This window comes from Chionomys nivalis, chromosome 4 (assembly GCF_950005125.1).
Source record: "Chionomys nivalis chromosome 4, mChiNiv1.1, whole genome shotgun sequence".
In the NCBI taxonomy this organism is placed as follows: domain Eukaryota; kingdom Metazoa; phylum Chordata; class Mammalia; order Rodentia; family Cricetidae; genus Chionomys; species Chionomys nivalis.
Window position 1 is genome coordinate 45,271,143 of NC_080089.1, and position 16,163 is coordinate 45,287,305.

General features: G+C 43.4%; 1 pseudogene; it reads right to left on the bottom strand.

Moving 5' to 3' along the window:
• Positions 1–10,549: 10,549 nt before the first annotated feature.
• LOC130873495 (nucleophosmin-like) lies at positions 10,550–15,765 on the bottom strand (annotated as a pseudogene).
• Positions 15,766–16,163: the final 398 nt, after the last annotated feature.

The window sequence follows — 16,163 nt, forward strand, 5'->3', positions numbered from 1 at the left end:
GTACATTATAACTGGGGACAATAAAGTTGTCTTGTCCAGGCTCCTCCATTAGCTGAAGAAAACAGAGAGGAGTTGTGCCTTACCTGTGGTTGCACCGCTAGAATTCTGTTCTCTGGGCTCCCAAGCTGGCTCTCTACACTTACAGACCTGTTTCTTCCTTAGGAATTATTATCTCCTAGATAGGCTGGGCTCCATTGACTTCCCCTGCTGACAATCACCCCTTTGCACCCTAGCTAGCTCTCTGCACCCCAGCTAGTCCCCTGTACCCCAGCTAGTCCCCTGCACCCCAGCTAGTCCCCTGCACCCCAGCTAGTCCCCTGCACCCCAGCTAACCCTCTGCACCCCAGCTAGCCTTTTCCTTGTGTCTGGATCTCTAATCTGAGACAGCAGTAAGCCTCTTCACTCAAGCCCTCCAGAGATACAAGGGGCAGGGCAGATACAGAAAGAAAAAGCAAAGTGGTCGAGTGCTTCTTGTCATTAGTTGCTAAGCGCAATAAACCCAGTGGAATCCAGCCTTATAATGACCTCGTTTAATTAATGCTAAATGACTGTGGGACCCGTATGGATTTATACATTAGATCCACATTAACACCAAATCGTTTGATCACGAATCACTGTTAAAATAATGAACACAGGCTCTTTACAACTGGATGAGAAGGATGTGGCAGGCTTCTGCCAGCCTGGGGGTTGAAGCACCTCCCAGGTCCTTTGCTTCTCTCTCTCATTCTGCAAGCTTATTTTTTCTCCCCTGAAGGCACTTATTGAGCTGTGTGTACACTGGGTGCTTGTGGCTGGGGAGGAGTGAGGCACCCCATCGGCCAGGAGCTTGCAGGCCTGGTGAGGTGTTGAGTGTGCACTTCCAAATGAAGCACATTTAGCAAGGGCCCACAAAGTTCCAAGTTTTACAAATATTTAACCTATTCAGCCAGCAAGAGGAGGTATGCATCAAGACAGTGTCCTGGCTGGTTTTGTGTGTCAATTTGACATAAGCTAGAGTCATCAAAGAGGAAGTTGAGGAAATTCCTCGTGGAGAGCCAACTGTGAGGGCCCAATCAATGGTGGGTCATATCCCTGAGCAGGTGGCCCTGGGTTCTATAAGAAGATGGGTTGAGTAGGCCAGAGGAAGCAAGCCAGTAAGAGCTCCCTTCCATGGCTCCTGCCATCATCTCCTGCCTCCAGGATCCTGCCCTGCTTGAGTCCCTATCGCTCCTTCCTTCAGTGATGAACAGCAATGTGAAAGTGTGAGTCAAATACACCCTCTCCTCCCCAACTGGAGTTTTGGTCATGGTATTTCATCACAGCACTAGACAGACAGGAAAGGATGATATCAGAGAGCAATGCTCACTGAGGATAAAAGCCTTAAGGCGAGAGTCAGGGCTCTCACTGTGATCCCAGTGCTCAGCAGGTGGAGGCAGGGACACCACTCTCTAAAAGCAGCAACCACCCCCCAACTCACAAACCCCTTCAAAATATCTATGTTTTTCTCATAAATCAGTGTGCTGTGCGGAGAGTCACAGTGGGTCAAAGCGCTGCGAATAAGTGACTGTTGAATGGCCAGTCATCCTCTCTCAGGTTCAGGGTCCTCTCAGAATAGCCGTGGGTGGGAATGGAAGTGGAGACAGAAGAGCTGAGGAGGGCTGAGGTAGTATCCTCAGACACGACGTGACCCTTGTACTCTGGAACTCTCAACATCTGCGACTGTGTGCCCTAGACCCACGCAAGAACATGCCTATAGTTCTTGAGTTCTCAGTAGTCCTCATTGTCCGCTATGTTCTGCAAGTCCGGTTTTATCCCATGCTTTTTCAGACCCGGGCCAGCTGGTCTTGGTGAGTTCCCGATAGAACATCCCCATTGTCTCAGTGTGTACTGGCTTTGTGGGAGCCTAGGCAGTTTGGATGCTCACCTTACTAGACCTGGATGGAGGTGGGTGGTCCTTGGTCTTCGCACAGGGCAGGGAACCCTGATTGATCTTTGGGCGGACGAGGGAGGGGGACTTGATCGGGGGAGGGGGGAGGGAAATGGGAGGCGATGGCGGGGAGGAGGCAGAAATCGTTAATAAATAAATAAATATAAATAAATAAATAAATAAAGAACACGCCTATCACATCCTGTCATGGAGGGAGGGAGACTCACAAGGCCTCTCCAGTCCCAGAAGATCTAGAATCAGTTAATTGTTGCTGAGGGAGGGAGACCCCTGAAAGTGGAAGGGGGCTGTTTGAGAAACCAAGGCTGAGCATCACACAATCGAGTCCCTAGGTATAGAGACTAGATTCTGGAACCACTGGAATGTTGGCTTTGCATGTATAGTTACTTATGGCAAATATCTGGTGTTTATATCCTTGTTCTCCTCTGTCTCCCTACTAGAGACAGAATGTTTCTGTCTTTGCCAAATGTGTACATTGATATTGTAGTCTCCAAGGTACTATTTTAAGAAGTAGGACCTTTGGGACATGGTCAGGTAGTGAGGGTCAAATCTTCATCAATAGGCTTAGTGTCTCTGGGCCTCTCTCCCCTCTTCTGCTGTGATCCAGGAAATAGGCCTTCACCATGAACTGTTCCCTCCAGCTAGGCCCCGACTTCCACTTTTCACTCTTCCTGTGGTGTTACCAGTTTGTGACTCCATCAGGGGATGAATCCTTCCCTCAGGTCAGAGAACCCAGGATCTAATTGTCTCTGGAAATGCTGTTACAAATTTGCCGTGAAGTTTCCTTTACGTGACATTTCTTAATCCGTTCAAACTGATGATCAGAATGCACTCAGATGGTTCAGACTCAGAATTAGCCCTCTGTGAATGCTGGGATGGAGTGAATGAACCCTATAAACAGGAAGGATACAGATTTTGAGGGGTTGGGTGACCGGGTATAGTGGGTTGAGTACTATTCCCAAGAATTCACGTTGACTTGGAAACTCAGAGTGACCTTATTTGGGAACGTGGTCTGCAGATGTGACTAGCTAGGAATTCCAGGATGGAGTGGGGCTGGGGCCCTAAATCCAATGACTGGTGCCCTTCTATTAAGAGAAGATGGAGAAACATACCTCTAAGACGGCCATGGGGATGGAGGCACAGAACGGAATCATGCCATCTCTTCTGTGTTGAGTTGTGTCCCAGCCCTTGGGATGCAGAGGCAGGTGGATCTCTGTGAGCTCGAGGCCATCCCACCTAGCTAATTTCTGTTGTTTTGAGCCAGCCAAGCTTGGAAACCAACATGCATTCTTTCAGTTAACAGAAACCTTTAAATGTGGTACAGACACGACAACTACCTGTTTTACAGCCCATTATTTGGGTTTTGTCCATGGAGTCTCTTCCTTCCCAAGATCATAGACAGATCTATTTATTCATTTTCATCCCATTGGGCCTGTTACCATATTTTTCTTATGTCTTTAGTCTATCTGAAATTCCCCTTTCATTTTATTATTATTATTTTTGTTTTTGAGGCAAGATCTCGCTATATAGCCAAGGCTGGCTTTGAGCAGGCAGCAGTCTTTCTTTTTCAGTTTCTACAGGGCTAGGATTGCAGGCATGTGCTTCCATGCCCAGCTTTGGAATTAATTCACCTTTGTATGAGGTAGAATTTTAACACTCTTTGTGTGTGAATCACGACTAAATATGTAATCCTTTACCACTGATTCGGGTGCCTTCTTTATCATATATCAAGTTATTATTTATACAAAGACCTATATATGTATTCTCAGCACTGTTCCGTTAGGTTGACTTGTCTGTGCTTTTAAAGATTATCATTTCGTTGATTTATGTGTATGGTATTTTGCCTGCAATGTGTGTCTGTGCACCATGTGCATGCCTGATGTCTGCAGAGGCCAGAAGAGGGCATCAAATATCCTGGAATTGGAGTCATAAAAGATTATGAGCCACCATGTAGGTGCTGGGAATTGAACCTGGGTCCTCTGCAAGAGCAGCAAGTACTCTTAACTGCTGAGCCATCTCTAGCCTAGTATGTCTGTTCTTGAGTTAGTGCATGGAATTCTATAGCTCCAAAGTACACCCTAACATCTGATATAGCAAATCAACTGTTCCTCTCTTTTTTAAAAACTAATTTAAGTTTTTGTAGACTTTAAAATTTCATTTTTCTATATATTAACTTTGGAGCCTACCTTTTAATTTCCTAAAAAATATCTTGAATAATTTTGAGAAACTTTAACCGAATTCAGAGGTGCGAATTTCTTGCAGATTTGTGAGCAGTTACAGGCTTGCTCAAACAGCATCTGAATCTGTCCCATCTGCACAGACCAAGAGAACGTGACACAGACATCCGTTTTCACCATGACCACCTCATCAGTGGATTGTGCGTTCACTTCAAGAGGATCCTGGTGACAATGTTTGGTTGGACATCAGTGTTTTAGTAGCCTCTAATGACAGTAACTGGATCAATGAATTTATTATTAATAATGTTTTAATTTAGTTTATCTTTATCTGTGTGAGCGTGAGAGTATGTGTGTGAGTGTGAGTATGTGTGTGAATGTGTGTGAGTGTGTATGTGTGAGTGTGTGAGTGTGAGAGTGTGAGTGTGTGTGAGAGTGTGAGTATGTGTGTGAGTGTGAGAGTGTGTATGTGTGTGAGTGTGTGAGAGTGTATGTGTGTGAGTGTGTGAACGAGTGTGTGTGTGTGAGTGTGTGAGTATGTGTGTGTGGCTTTTGAGAATGGGACTCAGGTCTTTCTGCTTGCACAGCAAGCACTTTATCAATTGAGCTGTCTCCCTAGCTTTTTATTCTTGATTTTATTGATTTCCACATTGTTTCATTTTATTCTTCCTTTAGGATTATTCTCCAAATTATTAAGTAAAATTATTAGTCTATTTTTCATCTTTTCTTGACAAATATAGCTAAAGTCATTCGTTTTCCTTAAGTTTTGTGTTGGCTGTGTCCCTAAGATTTTGACATGTGGTATTTTTATTGTCATTCCGTTCTAAGTATTTTGTAATTTTCCTGATACTTGCTTCTTTGACACAAGTGTTATTAAGTAACTTGGGCTCTAGGTTTCTATGACTTTAGTATTATTAAGACCCTGTCTTTTTGTTATAGATTCCTATTTTTATCGCAGATTTAGGGATGGTTAAATAATCATCCTGTGTAAGTCACTTCAGAGGGAATTAGTTTGAATGCTCCAGGTGAGCTAAAAAGTAAGCTGTACTTCCACAGCTGGGGAGATGTACTGTATTTAAGTAAAAATTATCAACTGTGTTACTCAAATCTGTCTTTGCTCAGTTTTGTCTTCTTGATCTGTTTCTAAAAAAGGCTTATTAACTTCCCAAACTATACTTTCTCTGTCTCTTTTCTACACAGTACCATCAACTATTGCTTTATAGTCTTTTTGTTTGTTTTATGAGACAAGGACTCACTATGTAGCCATGGCTGACCTAGAACTCACTATGTGTAGATCAGGTTGGCCTAAAACTCACAAAGATCAGCTGCCTATGCCTCCTCAGTACGGAGCGTGTGCCACCATGCCCAGCCTGCTTAGTAGTCTTTGAGACTATTATTAAACACACACAGCTTCATGGCACTTTGTCTTGCTGTTCATTGTTAGGGTTTGAACATGAAATGTTCCACCTAGCCTGATGTTTTTAAGAACATGCATGCAAGCTAGTAGCACTGTCATGGCAGGCTGTGGAACCTTTGGGAGGTCAGGCCTGACTGGCAGAAGTAGGGTACAGGAGGTTGGCCTATGAAGGTCATAGCTTGACCTCTGGGTCTGGCCGTTCTTGCTCTGACATGATGAGAACAGTGCCCACCTCCTGCTTCTGCTATCAGGAATGAATGCTTTTCTTACTATGATGGACTGAAATTTCCCCAAACCACGAGCCAGAATCAATGCATCATCTCCTAGGCTGCTTTTGTCAGGTATTTGGTCAGTGATGTACAAGTGGAGGACACGGTTGTTTTCTACGGCTCTGAATTCCCCCATTCTTTGTTGTTTGCTTTTTGGCCTAGAATTCTACTTGGTTTGAAAGTGAAGCTGTGGTTTCATTTCCATATGTTGTCTTTCACCTCTGACCGCTTAGATTCAGTTTCTCTTTAGTCCTAGAACCCAAATACTAGCATCCCAAACAAGATGATGTTATTTCTGTAAATGTCCTGAAGAAGCCTGGGGTTGCTGCGCCTTCAATATGTCAGACATTAGTTTCTTCATAATAAGGCAAAGGCAGACAAGAGGTCATGGAAGCCCCAAAGTCCTCAGGGGGGCAGGAGCCTTCTATAGTCCCTTGGTTATGGGATTAGAAGAAAGGGATAAGAAAGGAAAGTAGCAGCCGGGTGATGGTGGCGCACGCCTTTAACCCCAGCACTCAGGAGGCAGAGGCAGGCGGATCTCTGTGAGTTCGAGACCAGCCTGGTCTACAGAGCTAGTTCCAGGAGAGGCTCCAAAGCCACAGAGAAACCCTGTCTCGAAAAACCAAAAAAAAAAAAAAAAAAAAAAAAAAAAAAGAAAGAAAGAAAGAAAGTAGGGAGGGTAGTCCTTGTGTCTCTAAGAACAGTTTCTGAGAGTTGAGCACCACCTAGATTCCCACTATGGCTTAGTCATAGGCTCTGCCTGGTAGGAGATATACTCATTATACCCAGAAGCCATATACCCAACTGAAAACCATTTTCTACGGAAAAAAGGAAGAATGAACAGTATTGACAATTTTTCCATCTGTGCCATACTGTCCCCTTATTTTTCAACATTTCTTTAGAATATATTTTCATCGAAAAGGTTATTGACACAGTTATAGATTTCCATATGCTGTAATAAACAACATGGAGAGACCTGTGTACAATTTAATGAGTTTTCCCTAATGGGAACATTCGGCAAAGGTCTAACGCAATATCATAATTGAAATATTGACGTTACTACAACATATCAAACCCATTATCTACTCACATTTCCTTATTTCTTCCTTATTCTCATGCATGCGCGCATGTGTGTGTGCATGCGCACACGTGTGTGCATCCAGTGCCACATTCTTTACCCCTGGATTATCTCTCCAGTCTCTCAGTAGCTTTAAAGTTATATAAATGATGTCACATGGTAAAGACCATGTGGGATTGACTTGCTTTTCATTTAACATATGTTCCTAGAAAGTAGTGCCCAACTACAAAATATACTATAATATACATGCATAAAATTCCATTACTATATATAACTAATATCAGTTAATAAAAATGAAAAAAACGTCAGTTGAGGAGTTGGGGATATAGCTCAGTATGTAAAGTACTTGCTGCACAAGTGTGAGGATATGAGCTCAAATAGTCACATCTCATGAAAGCCAGGCATGCTAATGTCTGTCTGAATTCCAGCACTCTTATGGTGAGATAGCAGAGACAGGCAAACCCTTGAACGATTGTGGGCCAGCTAGTCCAGCATGCACAGCGATGAACAACAAAGGTACTCTGTCTCAAACAAGGTGGAAGATGGAGGACCAACTCCTGAGGTTGTTCCACCCCCACGTACATGAATTTCATACCACAAACAGCACATACATTATACATACAAATCAACAAACTGAGCAGCCAATCATCCAATCAATCAATTAATCTTATTTAGGTAGGTCTATTTCTGTGGACTTTCATTCTTTTTTCACAGAAGTCTCTGCAATGGAATGTTTTTCTGATTTCCATGGCTATACAGTAAACTTTATTATCAACAAATGTCTTTTTCCCCCACTTCATTCCCCTTTTCACCCTTATTTTAGCTACTGAAGGCCTGAACTTCCCACAAAAGTTTTAGATAAGCTTGCCTGATACAATAATTGCTTTTGTGGGTCAACTTGATTGGGCCATGGGGTGCCTGACATTTGGCCAAAAATTATTCTGGGTGTATTCCTGGATGAAGTTAACTTTTTTTCTTTTTCTATTTCTTTTCTTTTTGAAATAGGGTCTCACAGTAGGCATGCTTCAAACTCACAGTGATCTGCTTGCCTCTGCCTCCTAAATGCTGGGATTAAGTCATGGACTGCCACCAGAGAGACTAACTGTTGAGCCAGGAGTTGGAGAGAGAAGACTGTTTTCACCAGTGTGGGCGGGCTGCTTCCAGTCCACTGAACAGAGCAGGAAAGCCAAGGAAGGGAGGGCTTGTGTGCTCTCTGGCATGTCCTTCATGTGGGGGCCACCAGTCCCCCACCCCCTGTCTTACAGCTCTCCTTGTTTCTAGGCCTTTTCACTTGGCTAAGGATTTGCAACACTGGTGTCCCTTTCTGGGCCCTGGAGCGGGGCTGTGACTCTACTGGCTTGCTGACTGCACGCACTCAAACTTCTCATTCCTTGTAACCATACAAGCCAGTTCCTTACCATAAGTCCCTGGTTACTTCACCAGAGACTGTGTTGGTTCTTCTGCTCTGCTGCCCTGGCTAATGTACTCACAACTATAAATGCCTTAATGGAATTCTTATTGGATGCATTAAGCTTTTAGGTCAGTTGTGGGAGAAATGGCGCCTTTGTTCTGCTATACCTGGCTGCCCAGGAACACAGTAAATATCTCCACTTACTTAGCTATTCTTTAACTTATTTTGTAATTCTTAGCAAACAGTATTTATGACTATTTTATAAATATACCTATAACTACTTTATTATTTTCTTTGTCATGGTTATAAATGGCAATGTGCTATAAATGTTTCTTCATGTTTATAAACAAGTATATAAAAGAATATTTTATATGTTTGTTCTCATGGAAGTTTTTGATGAACTCATTGTATAGAAGATTTTCTGTGCATTCTGGGATTTTCTAGATAAACAATTGTGCCATTTGTAAATGGAGACAGCCGTTTTATATTTTACATTTAAACTCTTGTGTTTTTTTTTTTTTGCCTATTTCTCTTGCTTGTGCAATAGCTGGGATTTCCAGGATTATTTTAAGTGTGGCGATAGTGAACATTTGTGTCTTGTCCGTGTCCTTAGGGATTCAGTCATCCCTCTCAAGTATGATGTCAGCCATAAGATTGTGTGTGGGTTTATGATTATTGTCGAATTGTGCAATTTATTCCTATAGTAAGTGTTGGATTGTTATATTTTATAAACTACTTTTCAACATTCATTGATAAGATCACATGATTTCTCTCATTATTTCCTTTTTTGATACAGGGTCTCATGTAGCCCGGGCTTATTATGTAGCAGAGGGTGGCTTTGAACTTTTGATCTTTCTGCTTATACCTTCTGAGTGCTGGGGTTACAGACATGTACTACTACTGCACCTTGTTTGCTCAGTGCTGGGTATCCCCCAGCTGCTCCTACCTCATTTTAGGTGCATCTTGGGTAAGCACTCTATCAACTGATGTACATTCTCAGCTCCAATGATTTTTCTTCCTTAGTTAAATGACATCATGGACTACCCTGGTCGATTTTTAGATCTTGAACTAGCTAGCCTTAAATATTTAGAATAAATCCCACTTGGTCATGATGTATGATTCCTTGTATACATTGTTAAATTCAATTGGTTTTCTTACAATGATATTGTTTTTAGCTAAGTTCATGAGATACTCTAAGCTGGAGCTTCCCTATTCCATGCTGCCCTATCCTTGTTGAATCTTGTTGTTGGGACGACACTTGTGGCTGGAGGTCTCTCTCCTACCTGCCAGTTCCCAAATAACCACTCTGAGGGTTAATATTAGTTACAAACGGTTTGGTCGATGGCTCAGGCTCTACGTATTAATTAGCCCATTTCTAATAATCTGTATATCGCCGCGTACCTTGCGGCTTACTGGTAATACTCTGGCATCTTACTCCTCCAGTGGTTGCTGGGATTTCCCAGACTCCGCCTTCTTTTTCTCTGTATCTTTGTATTTCCCGCTTCTTTATTAACCAATGGTAGTAGAACAAATTCACAGCATACAGAGGGGCACACACGTCAGACCCTGGTCTCGTGAAGGGAGATGAGGAATCTTCTGGAAAGTGGTGTTAGTGGCTCTGTAAGTGCCTGACGAACCCTGCATTGTGGGGAACTTGAGTACGTGGCTGGAAGTTTTTCTTCAAACACAAAGTACGGTTTATCATGCTCATGGAGAGGATTGGCTTCTGCCTTGGCTTCTTGAACTTTCTATTGTTCTGCCTTTCTGTCTCACCATCCAGGGTTCTTGCATCATCTCTCTGAGGCCCTCTAACCCGTCAGTCTCTAAGTGTGGTCTGGGGTCTGTCAGCAGGTGCATCCCTATTTCCCACACTGCTGCTCCACAAGCCGTGTTTAGTTGAGTGTTATTTCTCTCAGCATCCCATTCTTCTAGCTTCCAGAACTTCATATGAATAGCTTTTTAAAAACTTTATTAAATTACAGAGTTTATTTCACATGTATATTTTTGTTTCCCTACCATTTCTACGTCTGACCGCCACTGTTACTATGTCCTAGCATAACACTCCATATATACTTAAAACCACATAAAAGATGGAGCTCCATCCTTGAAAGCTAAGCAGGAGTTTTAGACAACAGATTCTTGGCAATGGAACCTGGGCAACATTTATCAAGCACAGTGGAGAAGGTTCTCACTTTGCATTATAAAAAGACAGCCAGATATCAACTGTTACAGAAATGATGTAAGATGGAATATTTCAAACTGTTTAAACCATGTTCTTAAAGAGACTTCCTCTACTGCAAGCCATCTTGAATAGCCTCCTGGTTAGTCATCTGGAAGCAATTCTTCATACAATTAACAAACCTGGCTTCCACTTTGGGAGGAGAACCACCTTTTTCTATACTTACATTTTTGCCTTAACGTCTTCTATAGAACTAGGTTCTTTTGGTGTTTTAGGAGTTTTTTTTTTATTTTGGTGTTGGTACTTTTCCATTTTGGTTTGATTTTTTTTGTGCATTTTTGACTGGGTTATCTTGTACAGATTTCCTCAGTTTCATCATCATCAAAATTATCCTCATCCTCTTCCTCATCCTCATCCTCATCCTCTCCATCATCCTCATCATCATCTTCATTGAGTTTTACTTTTATCTGTGGAACCTTGTTACCACGTCCAGGAGCAGATCGCTTTCCAGACATAAGAGTTTAGCATCCTCCTGCTCCTCTTCTTCCGACTCCGCATCTTCCTCTGCAGCTACCGATGTGCACAGGCTCTGAACCACACTCCAACCTTCAGACCACAGGTGCCATCTCAAAGCCCCCAGGGAAAACTGTCGGTAGTACAGACATTTTCAAAGTTGCCGGTGTTACTTTAATTGGACTGCCTTCATAGTTCATTGCTTTTGCCTCTATGATGTGTAATTTGTCCTTTGTCTCTGCCTCTAACTGGTGCTCACATTCATCATTATCTCTCTTAAAGTGGTAAGTTTTGTCAGCCTTTAGTCCACAACCGAAAAGGTAGTTCTGGGGCCTAAGGAGGCTCATGTCTATGTCCATCGACTCTTCCACGAGGTGGAGGCATGTACTTTGGTGTGAAGTTGGACGGAGAAAGCTGCCTATTGCTTCTCAGAACAGACACGCAGGACGGAATCACGTCAGGGCATACAAACTGCTTTTTAACCGCCACTTCCCATTTTCATGTGTGTGTGTGTGTTGTGCATGTGTGTACACACATGTTTCTTGCACATGTGTGTAGGTGTCTGTGCACCTGCGCACCTGTGTGCTGGCCTTGAGGAAGCCTGAGGTTGATGTTAGGAATCAGCTCCCCATGGCTTTTCCACTTTATTCACTGAGGTAGGCCTCTCAATCAAATCCAGAGCTCATCAAAGGCTCATCTTGCTAGCTGGCTGGCTCTGGGATTCCTTGTCTGCCTTCTGAGACTGGAATCACAGGTGAGCCACCATACCCACCTGGGTTGTACCTGAGTGTCTAGAGATCCAAACTTTGGGTCCTCACACTTAGACAGCAATCCCTTTGACCACTGAATGTCTATCCCTGGGCACAGCTTTTCTCTAACTTTAGCCTCTTTGAAGTTCGCTAGCCTTGAGTCTGCAGGCTTGTGCCTTTCTTTACTCATGAGTTCTGCCACCATTTCTTTGAACAGCCTTTCAGTCTCCCTCTCCCCCTCCTCTCATCCCACAGTTCTGACCACATGAATATTGGGCTCCTTTTGTTATTTTTTAAAACCACTTTCTTCTGTTGTTGTGACTGGGTGGACAAAATCTGTCTATCTGTCTTCGCACCCACCAATGCTGCCCTTTGTTACCAACACACTACAAGTGAATGCATCCAACTGTTAAAGATTCTGTTCTTGTGTTTTCAGGTTCTCTAATGCCCATCATAGAGTCTACTTAAAAGTTGTATGTATGTGTATATGCACACACATATACACAACTTCAGTCTTTATTAAAACCATTTCCATTTGTTTTAAGATAACTTGTAATCCATCACTGAAGCGTTTTTAGGATAGCTTTTTAAAAAATGATCTGCAGATAATTCCAGTGTCTGATTCATCTCAGTGGGTGTTGTTGATTGCCTTTCCTCATTTGCATTCTGATTTTTCTTGATTTGGGGTATTATAGGTGGTTTTAAAATTGCATCTTGGACATTTTATGTATCATGTTGGGAGACTCGGGTCCTACTGAGCTTTGTGTTTTAGTGGCACTCACTCTGTGTTTAGTGTACAAGAGTCTGGACCATATATATCTTCAGGGACAGTTGATTTCAGAGCCTTCTGATCTTGGTTGATGTAGGTAGCTTATCTGATGCTGCTGGGGTCTGGTTGACTTCAACTTATGTTGCCTAAGGGGTAAAAGCTGAATTGCTAGGTGTTTCTTGGGGGAAGGAAGGGAGTCTCAGGCAGGTGCGGGTAGGTGACTATTTCTCCAATCAATGTACTATTGGTGGTTGGCTGCCTCCCACTGTTCCCACCATGGTGCCTGGTTTCTACATGTCTCTTTGGTCTGGGAGAGAAATGGGCCAGGTCCTCTTCTGCTGCAAAAGCTGGGGTTGCTCTTGCTAGTTATTCTGTTGGGTTGGAGTATAAGATATTGTGTTACCTGCTCCTCTAGTCCTGGGTCACATTTCTAGGGTTTAGAGTTGCATTTAATTGCGTGCATACATGAGAGAGAGAGAGGCAGAGAGGCAGTTCTAAACCATCTTGCCAAACTTGAATGCTAGATTTTTTTAATATTTAAATATGTCATTTCTAGAAAGTACATTGCTTGGTATTTCTTTTTAAGAAAATTTAGCATGTATGCCTCCCCATTTCTACACACACACACACACACACACACACACACACACACACACACACACAATGAGACAATGTGTGTGTGTGTGCCTGTCTGATGCAGCCCAGGAGAGCACCATACTCATCATCTCCCTGCTTCAGCATCCTGAGAACTGGGATTATATGTGTGTGCACTGCCACTCTCATTTTCCCTTTCTTTATTACAACTTTGATTCATTTTAATGCTCCTTGATGCTATCTTATTTTATGCATTATAACTTTTTGCACTCCCTCCCTTAATGATGTTAATTGGCTAAAGTAAGTTTTATTTTCTTGGATCTGGAGATGCGCCATTCTTCACACGAGAGGGTCGCGCATCCTCTCCTGTTTCAATGAGGCTTGCAGTTCAAGCCTGGGAGGGTATTTTCTGGCTTCATTTGATATCAGGTACGGTCTGAAAGATGTGAGTCAAGAAGACCTGTGATGTCAGGATAGCTTTCATGCCCATCCTGTGGTCGCATGGCCCTTTCCTCTCTGCCGTGGGGTTGAAATCCGCTGCTTCTGTAGCCCGGTGGTGGAATAAAAAGTTACAAAAGAAACACATCTGCTTTAGCTGGCTTGCAGCCAGCATCTGAATGAGAAGTAAACCACTGTTGTCGCAAGCCACTGAGGCGGGCAGCTTGTTACAGTAGCATAACATTGCACATGCTGACTGGGCAAAAGTGATTTGTTCCAGGTACAATGTTTCTGGTGCTTGGTCTATTAAGACCTCTAAATTGTATGCATTTTTTGTATTAACTTCTTAAATCTCTCTCTTGCCCTGGAAAAGACATGGGCCTCTTTCTTACCTCCATGACAGTCCCACCTTGTTCCATCAAGTTAGAGTTGCTTAAACATCTTAGTTAGAGGTGGCTGTGGACACACTTTTGATTTTGACTGTCACTTTTTCTCGTTTATGCTCTTATTTTTCAGCACATTCCTTATTTTCTTACCAGTATACACTGCGAATTTTTCAAAGAGAATATTCTAAGCTGGGTATAGCTCTTTGGTAAGGTACATGCCGAGGCTGTACACAGTTTTGGGGCTTGGGTTTTATATTCAGCATCATACACACACACACACACACACACATACAAATAGATAAGTAAAAAAAATCACAATATCTCAAAGAGAATATTTTGCAGTCTCACCTATCTGATATTATGCAGTAATTGAGCCTGATATTTAAATATAGGTTCCTTTAGGATAGAGTTAAGGGTTTACAGGGTGTGTCCTAAACACTGAAATAACACTCTACTACATTGTGTATGTGTGTGTGTGTGTGTGTGTGTGTGTGTGTGCATGCACCATGGCCCACATGTGGATGTCAGAGAACAGCCAATAGGAATCACTTCTGTCCCCCATCATCTATGTCTGGGGACTGAACTCAGATCGTCAGGCTTGGTGGCAGGTGCCTTTACCCTGGCGCCATCTCACAGCTGGTAGCTGATAACTGACAATGACAGCATCAGCCTGATCTACCTCACCTGCATTCCTTAGCTGCTCTGTTCTCTTCTGCTAGTCCGTGCATCTTCTGGCTCTGTTTCCATGGTCATCTTCTCCATGCTGGGATTCCCAAGTGCTTTTTCGTTATGACGGTGTCTTCCCACTTCAGACCCCAGCATCTTTCCTCATTTCTTTGAGAATCTTTGGTATAAAACTATTTTTTCCACATTTATTTATGATGTGTGTGTGTGCTCATCATAGCATGCACATGTCAGGGTCAGAAGACGGCTTTCAAGAGTTGGTTCTTTCCTTCCACTACATGAGTTCCAGGGATCAAACTTGGGTCATCAGGAGAGGCCGCAAACACCTTTTCCTCTGAGCCATCTTGCTGGCTCACAAAGTTATTGTAAGTTCTTGTTCATTGACTTTATGAAAGCAATAGAGTCCCTTAAACAACATGTAAGTTCTTGTTCTGCCTAGTTCTCCAGTTTAATCTATAATCTGGTTGCAAGGTCTTCTATTTCTCCCAAAAATGCGCACTCCTCAGCTGTTTCCTGTGAATGCTCACTGCCTGGAGGGGTCAGCCATCTTTGCTGTCACAGAGACTATGAGGGACCAGATATATTCAGGACCCTGCCTCTGTTCCTGTGGTGTTCTGACTGAGAATGGCCCCCAGAGGCTCATATGTTTGAATATACAGTTGGTGGAACAGTTTGGGGAGGATTAAGAGGTGTGGCCTTGTTGGAGGATGCCTGTCACTAGGTATGGGTAGTTTGAATAAGAACGATCCCCATCGGCTCTTAGGGAGTGGCACTATTAGGACTATGGCTTTGTGGGAGTAGTGTGGCTGTGTTGGAGGAGGTGTGTCACTAGTGGGTAGGTTTTGAGGTCTCAGAAGCTCAAGCCTGGCCAGCGTGTCACTCGCTGTCACTTCCTGCTGCCTACAGAGCCAACAGTAGAACTCTTAGCTCTGTCTCCAGGACCGTGTCTGCCTGCATGCTGCCATGCTTCCTGAATGACCACAACAGACTAAACCTCTGAACTGTAAGCCATCACCAATTAAATGTTTTCTTTCCTAAGAACTGCTGTGGTCATGGTGTCTTTTCACGGCAATAAACCCGAACTAAGACACTGGAAATGGGTTTGAGGTTTCAAAAGCCCTTACCAGGCCCAGTCCCCCCACACCTCCAATTTGTGGGTCAGCCACTGCTCCAGCGTCATGTCCCTGCTTTGCTGCAAGCCATGATGGTCATGAACTCATCCTCTGAAATTGTAAGTCCCACCCCCGTTCTTCCTTCTATCAGTTGCCTTGGTCATGGAGTCTGCACAACCATAGAGAAGTAACTAAGACAGTCCCTCAAGGTGAATGGAGAGCGGAAGGTGATTGAGCTCATCTCGTGATGCAGAACTGTGATATCTTCTAGCCATTACCCAGGAGCTACCGTCACCCACGTCCGACCATCAAGGAAGCTGCCTTAGGTTTCTCTTAGTCTTCCTGGGGTGGGTATGTGTTGAGTAGCAGGATACAGGCATCCTGGCAGGTCCACTGTGCCCACTGTCAGCTGTTTCCCCCTGTCTGGGCTTGTACCCACTTGGATGGAACTTTGCTGATGTTGTCT